General features: G+C 38.7%; 1 long non-coding RNA gene across 1 annotated transcript; it reads left to right on the forward strand.

Annotated features, from left to right (window-relative positions):
* Positions 1–12,094: 12,094 nt before the first annotated feature.
* On the forward strand, positions 12,095–16,846 carry LOC128640139 (uncharacterized). The gene is made up of 2 exons (XR_008399297.1): positions 12,095–12,244; positions 15,851–16,846. It is a non-coding gene; the product is annotated as an uncharacterized LOC128640139 (long non-coding RNA).
* The last annotated feature ends 997 nt before the right edge of the window (positions 16,847–17,843 follow it).

A 17,843-nucleotide genomic window follows, 5' to 3' on the forward strand; every position in this document is an offset into this window, starting at 1 on the left:
ATGAACTTGCAGACAAACCCTTATCTAAACCATCCTGAAGAAACTGTAAAATTCTAGAAATTCTAAAAGAATGCCAAGAGAATTTATGAGAAGAACACCATGAAATGTAAATCTTCCAAACTCGGTAATAAATCTTTCTAGACACAGATTTACGAGCCTGCAACATAGTATTAATCACTGAGTCAGAGAAACCTCTATGACTAAGCACTAAGCGTTCAATCTCCATACCTTCAAATTTAATGATTTGAGATCCTGATGGAAAAACGGGCCTTGAGATAGAAGGTCTGGCCTTAACGGAAGTGACCAAGGTTGGCAACTGGACATCCGAACAAGATCCGCATACCAAAACCTGTGTGGCCACGCTGGAACCACCAGCAGTACAAACGAACGCTCCATAATGATTTTGGAAATCACTCTTGGAAGAAGAACTAGAGGCGGAAAGATATAAGCAGGTTGATAACTCAAAAGGAAGTGTCAACGCATCCACTGCTTCCGCCTGAGCATCCCTGGACCTGGACAGATACCTGGGAAGTTTCCTGTTTAGATGAAAAGCCATCAGATCTATTTCTGGAAGCCCCCACATCTGAACAATCTGAAAAAACACATCTGGGTGAAGAGACCACTCTCCTGGATGTAAAGTCTGGCGACTGAGATAATCCGCTTCCCAATTGTCTATACCTGGGATTTGGACTGCAGGAATTAGACAAGAGCTGGATTCCGCCCAAGCAAATATCCGAGATACTTCTGTCATAGCTTGAGGACTGTGAGTCCCACCTTGATGATTGACATACACCACGGTTGTGACATTGTCTGTCTGAAAACAAATAAATGGTTCTCTCTTCAGAAGAGGCCAAAACTGAAGAGCTCTGTGAATCGCACAGAGTTCCAAAATATTGATTGGTAATCTCGCCTCTTGAGGTTTCCAAACCCCCTGCGCTGTTAGAGATCCCCAGACAGCTCCTCAGCCTGAAAGACTTGCATCTGTTATGATAACAGTCCAGGTTGGACGAACAAAAGAGGCCCCTTGAACTAAACGATGGTTATCTAACCACCAAGTCAGAGATAGTCGAACATTGGGATTTAAGGATATTAATTGTGATATCCTTGTATAATCCCTGCACCATTGATTCAGCATACAAAGCTGAAGAGGTCTCATGTGAAAACGAGCAAAAGGGATCACGTCCGATGCTGCAGTCATGAGACCTAAAACCTCCATGCACATAGCTACTAAAGGGAATGATTTAAACTGAAGGTTCCGACAAGCTGCAACCAATTTCAGAGCTCTCTTGTCTGTCAGACACAAAGTCATGGATACTGAATCTATTTGGAAACCTAAAAAGATTACCCTTGTCTGAGGAGTCAAAGAACTCTTTGGTAAATTGATCCTCCAACCATGTTTTCGAAGAAACAACACTAGTTGATTCGTGTGAGATTCTGCAGAATGTAAAGAGCAAGTACCAAGATATCGTCCAAATAAGGAAACACTGCAATACCCCGCTCTCTGATTACAGAGAGTAGGGCACGAGAACCTTTGAAAAGATCTTTGGACCTGTCGCTATGCCAAAAGGAAGAGCAACAAATTGGTAATGCTTGTCTAGAAAAGAGAATCTCAGGAACTGATGGTGATCTGGATGAATCTGAATATGAAGATATGCATCCTGTAAGTCTATTGTGGACATATAATGCCCTTGCTGAACAAAAGGCATAATAGTCCTTATAGTCACCATTTTGAATGTTGGAATTCTCACATAACTATTCAAAATTTTTAGATCCAGAACTGGTCTGAAAGAATTCTCCTTCTTTGGGACAATGAACAGATTTAAATAAAACCCCATACCCCGTTCCTGAACAGGAACTGGCACAATTACCCCAGATACCTCCATGTCTGAAACACACTTCAGGAAAGCCTGAGCCTTTTCTGGGTTCACTGGAATGCTTGAGAGAAAGAAACTTCTCACAGGCGGTCTTACTTTGAAACCTATTCTGTACCCTTGAGAAACAATGTTCTGAATCCAATGATTTTGGATTGAATTGATCCAAACATCCTTGAAAAATTTTAGTCTGCCCCCTACCAGCTGAGCTGGAATGAGGGCCGCACTTTCATGCAGACTTGGGGCTGATTTAGATCTTTTAAATGGCTTGGATTTATTCCAGACTGAAGAAGGCTTCCAATTGGAAACCGTTCCCTTAGGGGAAGGATCAGGTTTCTGTTCCTTATTTTGTCGAAAGGAACGAAAACGGTTAGCAGCCTTAAATTTACCCTTAGATTTTTTTATCCTGAGGCAAAAAAGCTCCCTTCCCCCCAGTGACAGTTGAAATAATTGAATCCAACTGAGAACCAAATAATGTATTACCTTGGAAAGAGAGAGATAGCAACGTTGATTTAGAAGTCATATCAGCATTCCAAGATTTAAAGTTTTAAACCATAAAGCTCTTCTAGCTAAAATAGCTAAAGACATATATCTGACATCAATTCTAATGATATCAAAAACGGCATCACAAATGAAATTATTAGCATGTTGAATTAGCTTAACAATGCTATACACATTATGATCTGATACTTGTTGCGCTAGGGTTTCCAACCAAAAAGTTGAAGCAGCTGCAACATCAGCCAAAGAAATAGCAGGCCTAAGAAGATGACCTGAACATAAATAAGCCTTCCTTAGATAAGATTCAAGTTTCCTTTCTAAAGGATCTTTAAAAGAAGTACTATCTGCCGTAGGAATAGTAGTACGTTTAGCAAGAGTAGAGATGGCCCCATCAACTTTGGGGATCTTTTCCCAAAACTCCAATCTATCAGACGGCAAAGGATACAATTTCTTAAACCGTGAAGAAGGAGTAAAAGAAGTACCCAGTCTATTGCATTCCCTAGAAATCACATCTGAAATAGCATCAGGAACTGGAAAAACCTCAGGAATAGCTACATGAGGTTTAAAAACCGAATTTAAATGTTTACTAGTTTTAATATCAAGAGGACTAGTCTACTCCATATCTAATGCAATCAACAACTCTTTTAATAAGGAACAAATATACTCCATTTTAAATAAGTATGAAGATTTGTCAGTGTCAATATCTGAGGTAGAATCTTCTGAACCAGATAGATCCTCATCAGAGATAGATAAATCAGAATGTTGTCGGTCATTTAAAAATTCATCAATCTTATGAGAAGATAGATTACTACTAATGGAAATATTGTCTGCATGTAAAAGTTTGTCATGACAACTATCACAAATTACAGCCGGAGGTACAGTTACCACAAGTTTACAACAAATGCACTTAGCTTTGGTAGAACCGACATCAGGCAGCAGGATTCCAGTAGTGGATTCTGAAACAGGATCAGATTGAGACATCTTGCAATATGTAAGAGAAAAAATAACATATAAAGCAAAATTATCAATTTCCTTATATGACAGTTTCAGGAATGGGAAAAAATGCAAACAAAATAAGCCTCTGGAAACCAGAAGCAAAAATAAATGAAGACTTAAATAATGTCAAAAGTCTGGCGCCAAGTATGACGCCCACAAATGACAAAATATTTTTGGCGCCAAAAATGTGTGCAACAAACACGAGCATCATAGATGACGCAACTACGTGAAAATTCTCGGCACCAACTAAGACGCCGGAAATGACGAAATTACGTCAACAAACTTAATTCTTGCGCCAAAAAAGTCTTGCGCCAAGAATGACGCAATAAATTATAGCATTTTGTGCACCCGCGACTCTAACAGCACGCAATTTAGAAAGAAAGTCAAATTGAAAATTTCAGGTAAGATTTTTTTTATTTTTTTTTATATGCATTTCCCAAAATGAAACTGACAGTCTGCAAAAAGGAAATATACTGATAAACCTGAATCATGGCAAATATAAGTACAAACATTATATTTAAAAATTTACATATAAAGTGCCAAACCATAGCTGTGAGTGTCTTAATAAAGGAAAACATACTTACCAAAAGACACTCATCTACATAAAGTAGATAGCCAAACCAGTACTGAAACGAGAATCAGCAGAGGTAATGGTATATAAGAGTATATCGTCGATCTGAAAAGGGAGGTAGGAGATGAATCTCTATGACCGATAACAGAGAACCTATGAAATAGATCCCCGTTAGGATGACCATTGCATTCAATAGGTAATACTCCCTTCACATCCCTCTGTCATTCACTGCACTCTGAGAGGAACCGGGCTTCAGCATGCGGAGAAGCGCATATCAACGTAGAAATCTAGCACAAACTTACTTCACCACCTCCATAGGAGGCAAAGTTTGTAAAAACTGAATTGTGGGTGTGGTGAGCGGTGTATTTATAGGCATTTTGAGGTTTGGGAAACTTTCCCCATCCTGGTAGGAATGTATATCCCATACGTCACTAGCTCATGGACTCTTGCCAATTACATGAAAGAAATACATCTTTGGGAGTGCAGTCAATTAGACCAAATAGTTTTACAAAACAGGGTATTGGCGAAATTCCACTTGCAAATAAAACATTTTAAAATGCTGCAAAATTGCCTGCAAAAAAAAACACAACCTATGCGTTTACATTAAAATTGAGATTTTAGTCACACAATATGGCCATATTCTGCTTAGCCAGTCTTTGCCTTTTATGTCCTAAATCATTCCTGCTTTTAATCTTTATAGTAGAATGAGACTTCCTAGCTTCATATACAACTCCAATACACTATTATGAGTACTCCTGAGCTTGGGTGGGGTGCTTTAATCCCTTTCAGGAAGGTAGCATCTGTACAAGTTCAGAACCAAGTTCTGAATGTAAACAGTGGGGAAAAGGAAGTCATGTGATCGTCTTTGCTATCTCATGACTCCAAGGGTGCTGATTTGCTCCTGGCAGACTGCTTGTATTGCTAGGCATGTCCCCCAGTTTCATCTTTCCGAATCTTGAATAAGGAGGTGTTATGAGCTACTTATTCTATTTTCATTATTTTATATGTTTAACCAAACTTTTCCTTTTCTTTTACTGAACTCTTCTCTGAAACTGCAGATATATTACTTCTGTATTTTCCAGCAATTCACTCCTGACCTAATAAGTGATGTATCTTTAACAACTTTCTTTTAGCCTAATAATTATGTATCCGTACATCTTAAAGTTATGGCTTCTCCCATACATTGTTTTCTAAATATCTGAAACTCAAGGTAAAATCCAAGGCTTCTCTGTACAGTATCAACTTCTCAATCCAATTAGCCAACTAGCCTCTGGTCACATTCCAAGAAAACATATCTCCCAAATTTTAACATAGAGGACCTGTTTTTTTTCCCCTTTCCTAGTAACCACTAATCACGTGAGATTTATTGGCCAATCATTATCAGCCAATTAGCTCTCTGCTTTGTAAGGAACTGTAATAGTATAAAAATGCATGTATATGAAAATGTGTTAGTCTTGCGTTGCTGTTTTTTGTTCTGGGACACTGTTGCAACAGTGTAATAAAGATTACCTCTCCTGCGGTGAGCCCTTGTTTGATAAATATGTGGTCTGGACCTCTTTATTACTGCACCTGAGACGAGCTCACTCACGACAGTAACTTGGCGACTCTGGTGGAACGTGCTTCAGGTCGACCTTTCCGTGCCTCCCTGGCTGGGAACCAACATCTGCGCGCACCCATCTGATTCAGGTCTATAGCTTACCTGTGGGAGGTTTTGTCTTGTTGGCCAGGGAGTCCCGGGGGGCGATAAGGGAGTACGTCCTGAGGAACAGACCACAAACAACGGACACAATCTACCCCTTGGACCATTCTGTGAGTGTCTTCTTGTATTTTGTGTTCATGTACGTGTAATATATGTTGTGGGTCTTTTACCCTGTTTTTGTTTTATATATTGGATCACTATTAAATTCAGTGGGACATCTGTCTGGCAGTTAAACACCATTAGGGTGCCAGCCCACTATAAAATAAAGTTTCAGATGGTAGGGATTTTACAGAGGCAGAAATAGTGATCCAAGACATATTGTGATTTGAGACTATAGTGCTAATCTCTCCCGCTAAGCAGGGACGTTGAGGTAGTGTCCGTCCGGTAACTGCAGGGACTTGACTTGACTATAGTGCTAATTTCTCTCGCTAAGCAGCGACGTTAAGGAAATGTCCGTCCGAAAACTGCAGGGACTTGATTAGGGATTAAGGTGAAGAGTGGATTTTGAGGAGTTAAAGTGCCCCTGTTTTTGGTTGAATTTTTGTAGACTGGGCACTTTGTCATCAAAATTTACATTCACTTTAAGGAACAGGGATATAATAATGGGATCCCGGCTGTCTAAAGTAGACAAAGACTCTCCCCTTGCTAAAGTATATGCAAATTAGGGAAAACTCAGTACTGCTTGGTTATAAAAAAATAGACTTTATACTTTGTGCACAGAGCTCTGAGTTTCCTATACTCTCAGCCTTGATCCTGAATTAAGGTGGCCGAGATTTGGGTCCTTTGAGCTCCCTAAATTAATTGCCCTCCGCAAATCTTCTGGTTGATATATGCCCTGTAAGAGAGGGGTTAGAGTACTGGCACTAGTTTAGTGTGTACAGGAATATATGGAACTAGTAGATGTTCCGGTGCTTACCCACCTAATATATTACAAGTGAGGAGAAAAAGAGGTAAGAGAACCTCAATGAAAGCAGGTGGTTTGAACTAGCACTCATTCCTGTCAAAATTAAAAAATAACCTTTAATAAGTAATGTTAATACCGGCCTAAATACCACAGTGTACCAAACATTTAAAACTAAGTCACAAATGTCCCCCTGTTTCCTGGCCGATAGCAGCTCCCTCGGCTTCAGGTGAAAGGGACAATGGACTAATAAATTTAAAAGCAACAATCACCAACATGCAAATAAATGCACAAAAATATTAAGCAGCAAACTAGTTTCAGCTGTGCTATCAGCCTTTCTCAATGCTATGGACAAACCGAGGCCCGGGTGCCACCCCTTTAAATAGCACTAAACTTAACCTTTCAACCAATCAGTGTTTCATATGAGGATACTCCTACTTTTGATCCAATCCCTGTTTATTTCGATATTGTGACGGGCACAGGCAATAGCCCAACAATTATTCATATGTTTAAATAGTTGCTAGTGCAATCTCATATACTACATGTAATTCGATCTAATTTTACTCTTCCCATGTTATCTGTTATCGGTCGTTATATTTAGGATACGTATATGTGTACTTGTTTACATGTAGTTGGGATCGCTTATGATACTTTAAACATACGCTACTTGTAAAATGTGCATCTTGTCCCCTCCGTGCAATACGATTAAGATATGGGGCAATATTTGCTCTTGTTTTCCTAATACTCAATGTGATCATGTGGTTAGGAACAGCACGTAAAAGAGTTATTTTCATTGGTCACTAGGGACACACCCTCATCTGGCGTCGTCCAATCAGACAAACGTCTTTATGTGTAAAGACAACGTAATATCACATTGGAGTATTAATGTATAATAGAGCAAACCACTCATATTCAGTCTCTAACCATTATGTTATAAAACATTAAGGATATCAATGCTAGTTTATACCCCTTTGCAAGTGAAACTTGTATTTGGGGTGATATAGATTTATCCCAGTGTAACTCGTGGTTAGGGATTTTCATTGATCCGATTTCCACTTACGCTTTAGGTAACAAACATTCAGAATACTGTGTTTGTTATACATATAGGAAGTAGATTACCATGGTAATCTTCCAATTCATGTATTACATGTATTCATCTTATATTCTGATATTGTTTCCTGATTAAAAATATACAAAAGACGTTAAAAGACGTGTGTTAGTTTGATAACAAAGTGTCCCTGGAAATCAGAAATCCCTTGCAGCAGTGAGTGGTCCATGTTAAAGTGACATGCTCTACTATTCTTGTGTGTTGTCTTCCTATAATAAGGATGGTTGGATTACTGCCATAGGGTAATAATCTGTGTGGGTTCCAACTTAATGCTCCATAAATAATGCTGATCTGTATACTGTTCGACTACCTCATATTAAATTTAGTATCACAGCTATGAGAGGTATCTCAAATGTAGATATATAAATAAAACTTCTAATATTGAATATGGCAAAACATATAGAGTGTACAGTCTTTCTAACATTACATAGCCTGTAATAGCATCATATTAGTATTATGGAATATTAGGCTAATGTTATTCACATACTATACGCTTTTCTGGTAATCATTCTCTATAATTAAACAAAGAGTATGTAGATTGCATATAAAATTATTAGAATATGGGAAAGAATAGGTTAAAGGTATAAGAAGTGCTATGGGCGGCCACTATACACCTTAAAATTTGTTAGTTATTACACAAAACTTGTATGATATTGTATGATTAATGAATACCTATTTTCTGAGGATCCCACTACCTCTCTCATTTAAATTCCCTGTTTCTGAATAAATTCAGGTTAGACCTGTGGGTAGCATTGGTATTAAAAAGGAGGTTGTTAGTCAGAACCTTATTAGGTATAATTCAGTAACCATAATATATAAGTAGTGTTTTTTTGTGATAAAAGAATACGGTAATCAAGTAAAATATAATAAAATAGATTGATGGATAATACCTGTCTCATAAATCAGAATGTAATTGATTCATAATACTTATTTGTGGGTGTATTAAAAAAAAAATATATATATATATATATATTTTTTTTTTTTTTTATTTATTTAAAAGTGGTGGTATGACAAGATATACTGATAGTCATATACTTGATATTATTGGTTTGTTATTATCAAAATTCAGTCAACAGGGTTTTTAAAGAAACACCCAATCAAATACATTCTGATTTATCCTAAATATAACAACCGATAACAGATAACATGGGAAGCGTAAAATTAGATCGAATTACATGTAGTATATGAGATTGCACTAGCAACTATTTAAACATATGAATAATTGTTGGGCTATTGCCTGTGCACGTCACAATATTGAAATAAACAGGGATTGGATCAAAAGTAGGAGTATCCTCATATGAAACACTGATTGGTTGAAAGGTTAAGTTTAGTGCTATTTAAAGGGGTGGCACCCGGGCCTCGGTTTGTCCATAGCATTGAGAAAGGCTGATAGCACAGCAGAAACTAGTTTGCTGCTTAATATTTTTGTGCATTTATTTGCATGTTGGTGATTGTTGCTTTTAAATTTATTAGTCCATTGTCCCTTTCACCTGAAGCCGAGGGAGCTGCTATCGGCCAGGAAACAGGGGGACATTTGTGACTTAGTTTTAAATGTTTGGTACACTGTGGTATTTAGGCCGGTATTAACATTACTTATTAAAGGTTATTTTTTAATTTTGACAGGAATGAGTGCTAGTTCAAACCACCTGCTTTCATTGAGGTTCTCTTACCTCTTTTTCTCCTCACTTGTGATATATGCCCTGACCAGATGGACTACTATTATCTGTTTGAGAATAGTAGGGTTGCGGACGTCAAAACCCAAATGAAAATGTGTTTTCTGTATTACTAAAAGTTTCATGTATGTTAACATTGCTTTAGAATAAATGCTGGGAGTGAAATATTTGAGGTATGTGAGTTGATATGAATTCTGTGTACGATCGCTGCAAAAGAAAGCTGGCCTTGATGTTTGATGCAGGCTGGAGCTGTGTGTGTGTATCAGGGATTCTTAGCTAAGAAATATGATGACGTAATGATTTGCTTGTTATTGCTGTAACTTGGTTTTAAAGTCATATGTATGTTCTTAATTTTGTGCACCAATAATAGCATTTTTTTTAGTTTTAAGTGATATTTGTTTTATGTATGGGCTGATAAGAGATTTAATGTGTTTCCATCTGTTTGAGGCATATAAAATATATGCAAGTGAAGTAACTAAGGACTTTGAAAGTGCGATGGTGTGTGTCATTTTTGTCACGCTCTAGTAAATATGAGAGTTTTTCTTGTATATGATTAATGGGTTAAGTATGTTTGTGGAAAAGATAATAAGGTAAAAAAATCTTGTCTTGTTTGCCATTGGAGTTCTGCTTCTTTGCTGTATTATGGACTGTGTGTCATTAGATGTAAGTATTTGGGTCTGTTTCTTTTGCAATAAATATTTAAGTATACGCAGGTTGTGATGCAGTGGGGAGGTGGAGTTTTGATGGTAAATAAGACAATAAGGTTGAATATGTAATATGATAAATGGTCAGCCCTTATGGGGACAGTACACTGTAAAATTGTTTTTATATTAATGTATTTTCAATGACTTGTTATACAAGCTGCATAGTATAAAATGTAGGAGAAATTGCATTTGCAAGTTTATTTGTATATATATGAAGTAGCTGGTTTTATGCTTTCAAAACACAGTTGATTGCAATGGGTTGAATTTTAGATAATAAGAATATCTCATTGTGTTATATTTGTCTGTAAAATCGGAGCTCAGTGCTTAGACAGAGCAATGGAAAATTGTCATTTTATTACTTAAAGGACCAGTTCACTCATGGGAAAGGGGTTAATGAGTAGCAATAACACTGGATTAACAAGAAAAGAAGATAATACATAAAATGTTTGTAAAATATATTATTGTTTTTACATTTTTTTATCCTCTTCTTTGCAGTTCAGCTAAATGTCCCTGGAATGCCCTGATAAAAGGGCAGTGCTACAATGCTCTATTACCCCGCCCCATGGCCAATCAAAGTGCTTTAGTAAATGATATGCTAAAGACAGTAAACCTCCAATGTGCACACACAATCAGCAGCTAACAAAATAAATTTAAATATCACTCCCCACACTTTACATTTAAAGGGACACTCAGGTTTTATAAAATTTTCATGATTCAGATACAGCATGTAATTTTAAACAACTTTCCAATTTACTTCGATTAAAAATAATGTGCACAGTCTTTTATATTTACATTTTTTTTTTGAGTCACCAGCTCCTACTGAGCATGTGCAAGAACTCAGACTATACGTATATGCATTTGTGATTGGCTGATTGCTATCACATAGTACAGGGGGAGTGGAAATATACATAACTTAGAAATGTGTTAGAAAAGAATCTACTACTCATTTGAAATTCAGACTAAATGCTATTGTATTGTCTTGTTATCTTGCATTTGTTGATTATGCAAATCTGCTGTGTTTACTGGTCCTGTCTCTGGGAGCATAATAATTGCATAAGACCTGGATGATTTTCTATATTTTTACTTTAGTTTGTTTTACAATAGTTTGCTTACATAATCACCTTGTGCAGACCTTTCCTTGTATATATATATATATAATATAAAATCTGTGAAACTAGCAGTGGGAAAAAAAAAGTTACATTTGCTTTCCAGCTGATTGAGGCTTCATGCCGATGTGGATTTGACTTCTGAGTTGAATACATACAGGTCTGTGTAAAAGTCTGTTCTAATACAGGAGTGGAATTGCATGTTGCAAACGTTTTCTTTTTCTCTTCAAATAAGTTGCAAACTGAGAGATATCGCTGACCTGAATGTATTCAAGCTCTAAAAAAAAAACTGCTCACTGCTTAATACCGAGTCAGGGGGTGGAGCAAGTGCTATGCACAGAAGGCAGGGAAAAAAATATTTAAAGGGGTATAGGCAAACTGATATAAAATCTGAGATTTCAAAAATTATTTACAGAGAAAGAAAATGAGGTTTATTGTATGCTCAGCACTAATATATTTAACTACCGGTATGTCAGCAGTTTCAATTCAAAATATTCTTAATTTGGGTAAACTGTCCCTTTAACTATCCTGCACCCCACTGTGAGTGTGGTTTATTATGCTGGCTTGTTTACTTAGGCTGATTGATAGATGAGACTCCAGTATAAAACGTTTACTATAGGTGGGAATACCACAGACTAAATCAGCTATTTCAAATGCCAAAATAGAGGAAAGGAGCTTGTACAGGGACATTCTTTACACATTTATGTGCCACACGCAGTACACCTCTTACTCAGTCAGACAAATACACAACATTTTTTTTAAATCAACGTCTCACTAGGTATGAGACATTGCTTCTTGTACCTTCTAATATCACTATCATCCACTGTACCTCTCTCAACCCAGCAACTTTGTTACCTCTGCCTGATGATGGTACCCCACACTATGACTGTTTATCTGTATTTCTCTTTTCCTCCAAACCAAGGGATGACCTCTCTGATGTGCCTCTACCTAGCCTGGATTGGACACTGTTCTGTGATGGAAGTTTGAGGATGGTGAATGTTTCTGGTGCAGTCATGACAGATTCTGTTATAGAGGCCGAGCCCCTCCCACCTCACTACAGTGCCCAAGCGGCTGAGCTACATGCACTCACACTTGCTTGTCAGCTCTCAAAGGACAGGTCAGTAAACATTTACACTGATAGTAAATATGCTTTAGGGATTGTATATGCCACTGGTCAATTATGGAAATTAAGGGGTTTTCTAACTTCTGCTGGTACCCAAATTGCCAATGCACCAAAAATTTCTGCACTCCTTGACTCAATCCATTTACCCACTTCCATCTCTGTCATTCATTGCAAAGCACACACCCACTCACAGGAACCCATTTCACTTGGTAATAATTATGCTGATCAAATTGCTTAGCATACAGCTTCTCTGCCATTTACACTACATTGTCTTCTCTTTACACTTCTCTTCCTAAACAAACTGTTCACCTCTGGACTGTTCTTGGTCTTACCGATGACTCTTTTGGTATCTGGTCCACTCCAGATGGATGCCCTGCTCTACCTCAACCGCACCTCTCTCATATGCTATCCTTTCTGCATAACCAAACACACTGAGGTACCGCACAACTTGCTGAAACCCTTAACAGACAGTGGTTTGCCCCCCCCCCATCAAGCTGCAAAATGGGTTGTATTGAATTGTGAGACGTGCTCAATTCAATCCAAGGGGGGAACCTAAAGGCCCACCAGGTGGACGCCCATGGTCATTTCAACCTTTTGAACGTTTACAAATTGACTTTTCTGACATACCTCCCTGTAGGGGTTTCAAACATTTACTTGTGATAGTGGACCAACTTACTGGATGGGTCGAGGCCTTTCCTACTAGAACTGTGAAAGTCCAAGAAGTTGGCAAGTGAATGCTAAAAGAACTTATACCCAGGTTTGGCCTCCCCAGAGTAATTGAATCTAACAGAGGAACACATTTTACAAGTAATATTATTCAGCAACTGACATTAGCCTTAGGTTTTACTTGGCATCTCCATACCCCTTGTCATCCAGAAAAGCTCAGGCCAAGTGGAAAGAAAGAACCAGACCCTAAAACAGACTATTGCAAAAATTTGTTCTCAAGCAAGCCTTAAATGGGTAGATGCTTTTTGCCCCTAGTACTGTTTGGAACTCACACAAACCATAGGGGAACCCTCAAGCTCTCACCATATGAACTATTGTTTGGTAGGCCACCTCCTTTGTATAGTGCCAACACTTTACACCTGCCTGACCTTGCGGTGTGTGATGTACAATTAACTGCCTATCTTTTGCAACTGCAAAAGCAATTACATTCTCTCCACAGACATGTCTCTCTCTGTCAGCCCTTGCCATTGGATGTGACTGCACACCCCATTTTGGTCAAGACTTATCAAAAGAAGTCACTGCAGCCTCTCTGGAAAGGTCCTTACTGGTTTTGCTGACTACTCCAACAGCTATCAAAGTTGCCAAGGTCGACTCTTGGATCCACTACTCCAGGTGTAAAAGATACAGCCCAGATAAAGAAGCAGCCTGCAACAAGCCAAAGAAAGAAGAAGCTGGGGCAACCAAGGCCTCTGAAGAAGGGGTAACCAAGACCCCTGACGACGATTGGTTAATTCAGACCCTTCCGGGTTTGAAACTCAGACTAACCAGAAATAGTGAAATCTCACTAGCTGAATGAGTGAAACTGAAAGATCTGTCTTTCTAACTCTTATTTCCATTGTCACACTCCTCTGTTGATATCTTGATTCTTGAGTAACACCCCTCAATATGTCTCCTTTGTTTTGTGGCACACTTTTGACCATGCTCTCTTACTCTATTTCCCAATATGTGTCTTCTGGTCAGTGTGTTTGTCCTAACCCCTTTACTAAATACTCTTGTTCTGGTAACCTTGTATCTGTGGCAGTTTTTCCTCCTACTACTAGAAGTCACCCCTTCTTGCTTGACGTTCCCATATAACTACCTTTGCCACAACCCCTATTTACCCCCATGATTCTTTCCCCATTTACTTAATGCCCAATTGTCCACAGAGAACTATTCTTTAGGTGAATGGGGACTAAACTCACACGTTGTCCTCAGAGGCGTAACTAGAAACCACAGGGCCCAGGTGCAAGAATCTAAGAAGGCCCCCCCCCCCCACCGCCCCTCCCCCCCTCCAAAAAAGGGTGAATTTAATACATTTTTTTTTTTTTACATTTTACACAGAAAAAAAAAATGTGAATCAGATTACATGTCTGCAAAAGGAGGTACCCTGTGCCCACAGTCTGTGAGATGGTCTGACCCCCTATTACTGTGTGTGTGTATATGTATATATATATATATATATATATAGTGACACTATTTAACCCCCAGTACTGTATATAGTAAGTTAGTGACACAGTCTGTAATCTGCCGGTGAAATGGCTGGCCTGACCCTACCCGCCCAATACTTTATAAAGTGACCACAGTAGTCAGTGACATGGTCCAGCCCCCATACTGTATATAGTGGTACTGTAAAGTGACGCTGTTTACCCCCTGCCCCCCCCCCATGCTGTAGTAACAAGGTCTGTAATTTGCTGGTTCCACAAACATACACACACACACACATACATGCATAAATACACACACAGTCACATACATACATACAAATTTGGCCTTGGAGGTATTTTTAACCATCTCTTTGATTGGCTACCTAATTTGGGATGGTTACACTCCCTTTTTCTGTATGGCATTGTTATTATAGTATGCCTTATACTGATGTGTTGCTGTATACAATGTGTACCTGGTCTAATCTCTACATGCAAGAATGTTTTCACTGTGTCTCATTCTTCTCCCAAATACTTGTTTCCCTCTATCCGTTTTGAATCTCCCCACCATGTTGAGATCTCTCTTGACCCCAGTACTGTATATAGTAAGTTAGTGACACAGTCTGTAATCTGCCGGTGAAATGGCTGGCCTGACCCTACCCGCCCAATACTTTATAAAGTGACCACAGTAGTCAGTGACATGGTCCAGCCCCCATACTGTATATAGTGGTACTGTAAAGTGACGCTGTTTACCCCCTGCCCCCCCCCATGCTGTAGTAACAAGGTCTGTAATTTGCTGGTTCCACAAACATACACACACACACACATACATGCATAAATACACACACAGTCACATACATACATACAAATTTGGCCTTGGAGGTATTTTTAACCATCTCTTTGATTGGCTACCTAATTTGGGATGGTTACACTCCCTTTTTCTGTATGGCATTGTTATTATAGTATGCCTTATACTGATGTGTTGCTGTATACAATGTGTACCTGGTCTAATCTCTACATGCAAGAATGTTTTCACTGTCTCTCATTCTTCTCCCAAATACTTGTTTCCCTCTATCCGTTTTGAATCTCCCCACCATGTTGAGATCTCTCTTGACCCTGATTTCTTCTGAGTTCACATACTTCTCTCCTACTCTATGTCTCTTTTGACCTCTTGATCTTACAATGTTATTGCCTACCCACCAGCTGTGCCCTAAAATTCCCTGTCGTATCCCTATGCAGGATGCACTTCGTCCCTAGGATCGTCTAGAACTTTCCTACATTGGGAAACTGGCCACGGAGAGACCATGGACCATCATCTACCTTGATGGCCACCCTGGTCGTAGCCTGTATACCCATAACCCACTCCTTTTTTCCTCCCTGGTGGTTTCTATTTCTTCATTGTCTTTCTGTATTGTTTTATTTTGCTTTCATATTGCATTACCTTATACTTACACTCTCTATATTTCCTTCATAGGTGCAGAATTCCTTCACCTCCCAAACATGCCATGATACTGCCTGACAACCCACTATTCGCCATCAACTCTGCAAGAATGATGGGGATTGTTAATTGTTGTTAATAAATCTGGGAGGGGATGTTTCTGCACTATGTCATGCCACACACATATGTCATGCCACACACACATATACAGCATAGGAACGTTTAGGTAGTTGTCTACTCCACCCGATGGCGACTAGCGTATGGTAATAGCGGAATTGCCTACTACCTAATAACTTCACTCCTACCTTGTTTTTGCTTACCCTCTTGTAATCCTGTGAACCATCTTGGACGCGAGCAGCCGAGCACCCATGTACTAATAGCATTGTGATTGTCAAACCGCCATGAGTCGCATTTACTTTTTGTGATCGCGGCACTTTGACGTTTGCGATCAAAGGGGGGAATGTTATGAGCTGCTTATTCTATTTTCATTATTTTATATGTTTAACCAAACTTTTCCTTTTCTTTTACTGAAATCTTCTCGGAAACTGCAGATATATTACTTCTGTATTTTCCAGCAATTCACTCCTGACCTAATAAGTGATGCATCTTTAACAACTTACTTTTAGCCTAATAAGTATGTATCAGTTCATCTTAAAGTTATGGCTTCTCCCATACATTGTTTTCTAAATATCTGAAACTCAAGGTAAAATCCAAGGCTTCTCTGTACAGTATCAACTTCTCAATCCAATTAGCCAACTAGCCTCTGGTCACATTCCAAGAAAACATATCTCCCAAATTTTAACATAGAGGACCTGTTTTTTCCCCCCTTTCCTAGTAACCACTAATCACGTGAGATTTATTGGCCAATCATTATCAGCCAATTAGCTCTCTGCTTTGTAAGGAACTGTAATAGTATAAAAATGCATGTATATGAAAATGTGTTAGTCTTGCGTTGCTGTTTTTTGTTCTGGGACACTGTTGCAACAGTGTAATAAAGATTACCTCTCCTGCTGTGAGCCCTTGTTTGATAAATATCTGGTCTGGACCTCTTTATTACTGCACCTGAGACGAGCTCACTCATGACAGAGGGGAGCAGCAAGCTGCAAATGTTAGGACATTCCAGGCATTCCTAAGATGGTTAAAGCCCAGCGCTGTTAGGACAGCATGGGACATCCTAAGGGCATCAAAGGGTTAACCAATGGAAGATTATCTCCAGTCTCCTCTTTTTTTTTTTCCTTCAAATCCACAAAGTTTAGTTTAGCACACCTTACAAAAAGAGTTTAAATACATCATTGGGAGTGCAGCCAATGAGACTAAATTGTCACACAAAACAGGCAAACATCCTCTTGCAAATAAACTAAAAATTTTAAACGTTGAAAAATTGCCTGCAAAAAATACCTATGCTTTTATGGTAAAACTAGGATCTTACTTACACAATATGGCCATATTCTGCTAAGCCAGTCACCAGCTTGCAAGGTGCCCCAATGTTGACTCTTCCTAACACTACAATACTTTTGCCTTTTATGGGTACATCTGTAGCAAACTGCAAACCGCTTTCCTGTCTGAGCAACCCAAGGTATTGATTTAGATGCATTTTGGTATATTTAGTGCCACTATTTGGCCGATTCTATTTTTGAGGTGGGAAGAAATGTGTTTGTTTTCATTGAGTGCAATCAGATCCTGCAAATCCTCACAGTTTCTCAGAAGTATATTAAAATCATTACTCTTAGATTGACTAAACACAACTAATCTGATGCACGTGACAACCCTTTGTCATGACCATTGTCTGTGTGTTTATTACAAACCGCGTTTACATGAATGGGGATTGTCAATCCAAAGCCATTTTTAGAGGTCCAGGGGCTGGAAATCAATGACAGCCTAGAGGGTGGCACTCCCATTCATTAAGGAAGAATCCCCAAAAATCCAAGTACACAATTTAACTGTCACCAATCTTTCAACTTTTCAATTGTCTGAGGCTGAATATAGGGTTTTAGGATATTTATTTTGTTATACCAGCAACAAACATTTA

The sequence above is a fragment of the Bombina bombina genome, chromosome 9, assembly GCF_027579735.1.
Source record: "Bombina bombina isolate aBomBom1 chromosome 9, aBomBom1.pri, whole genome shotgun sequence".
NCBI lineage: Eukaryota > Metazoa > Chordata > Amphibia > Anura > Bombinatoridae > Bombina > Bombina bombina.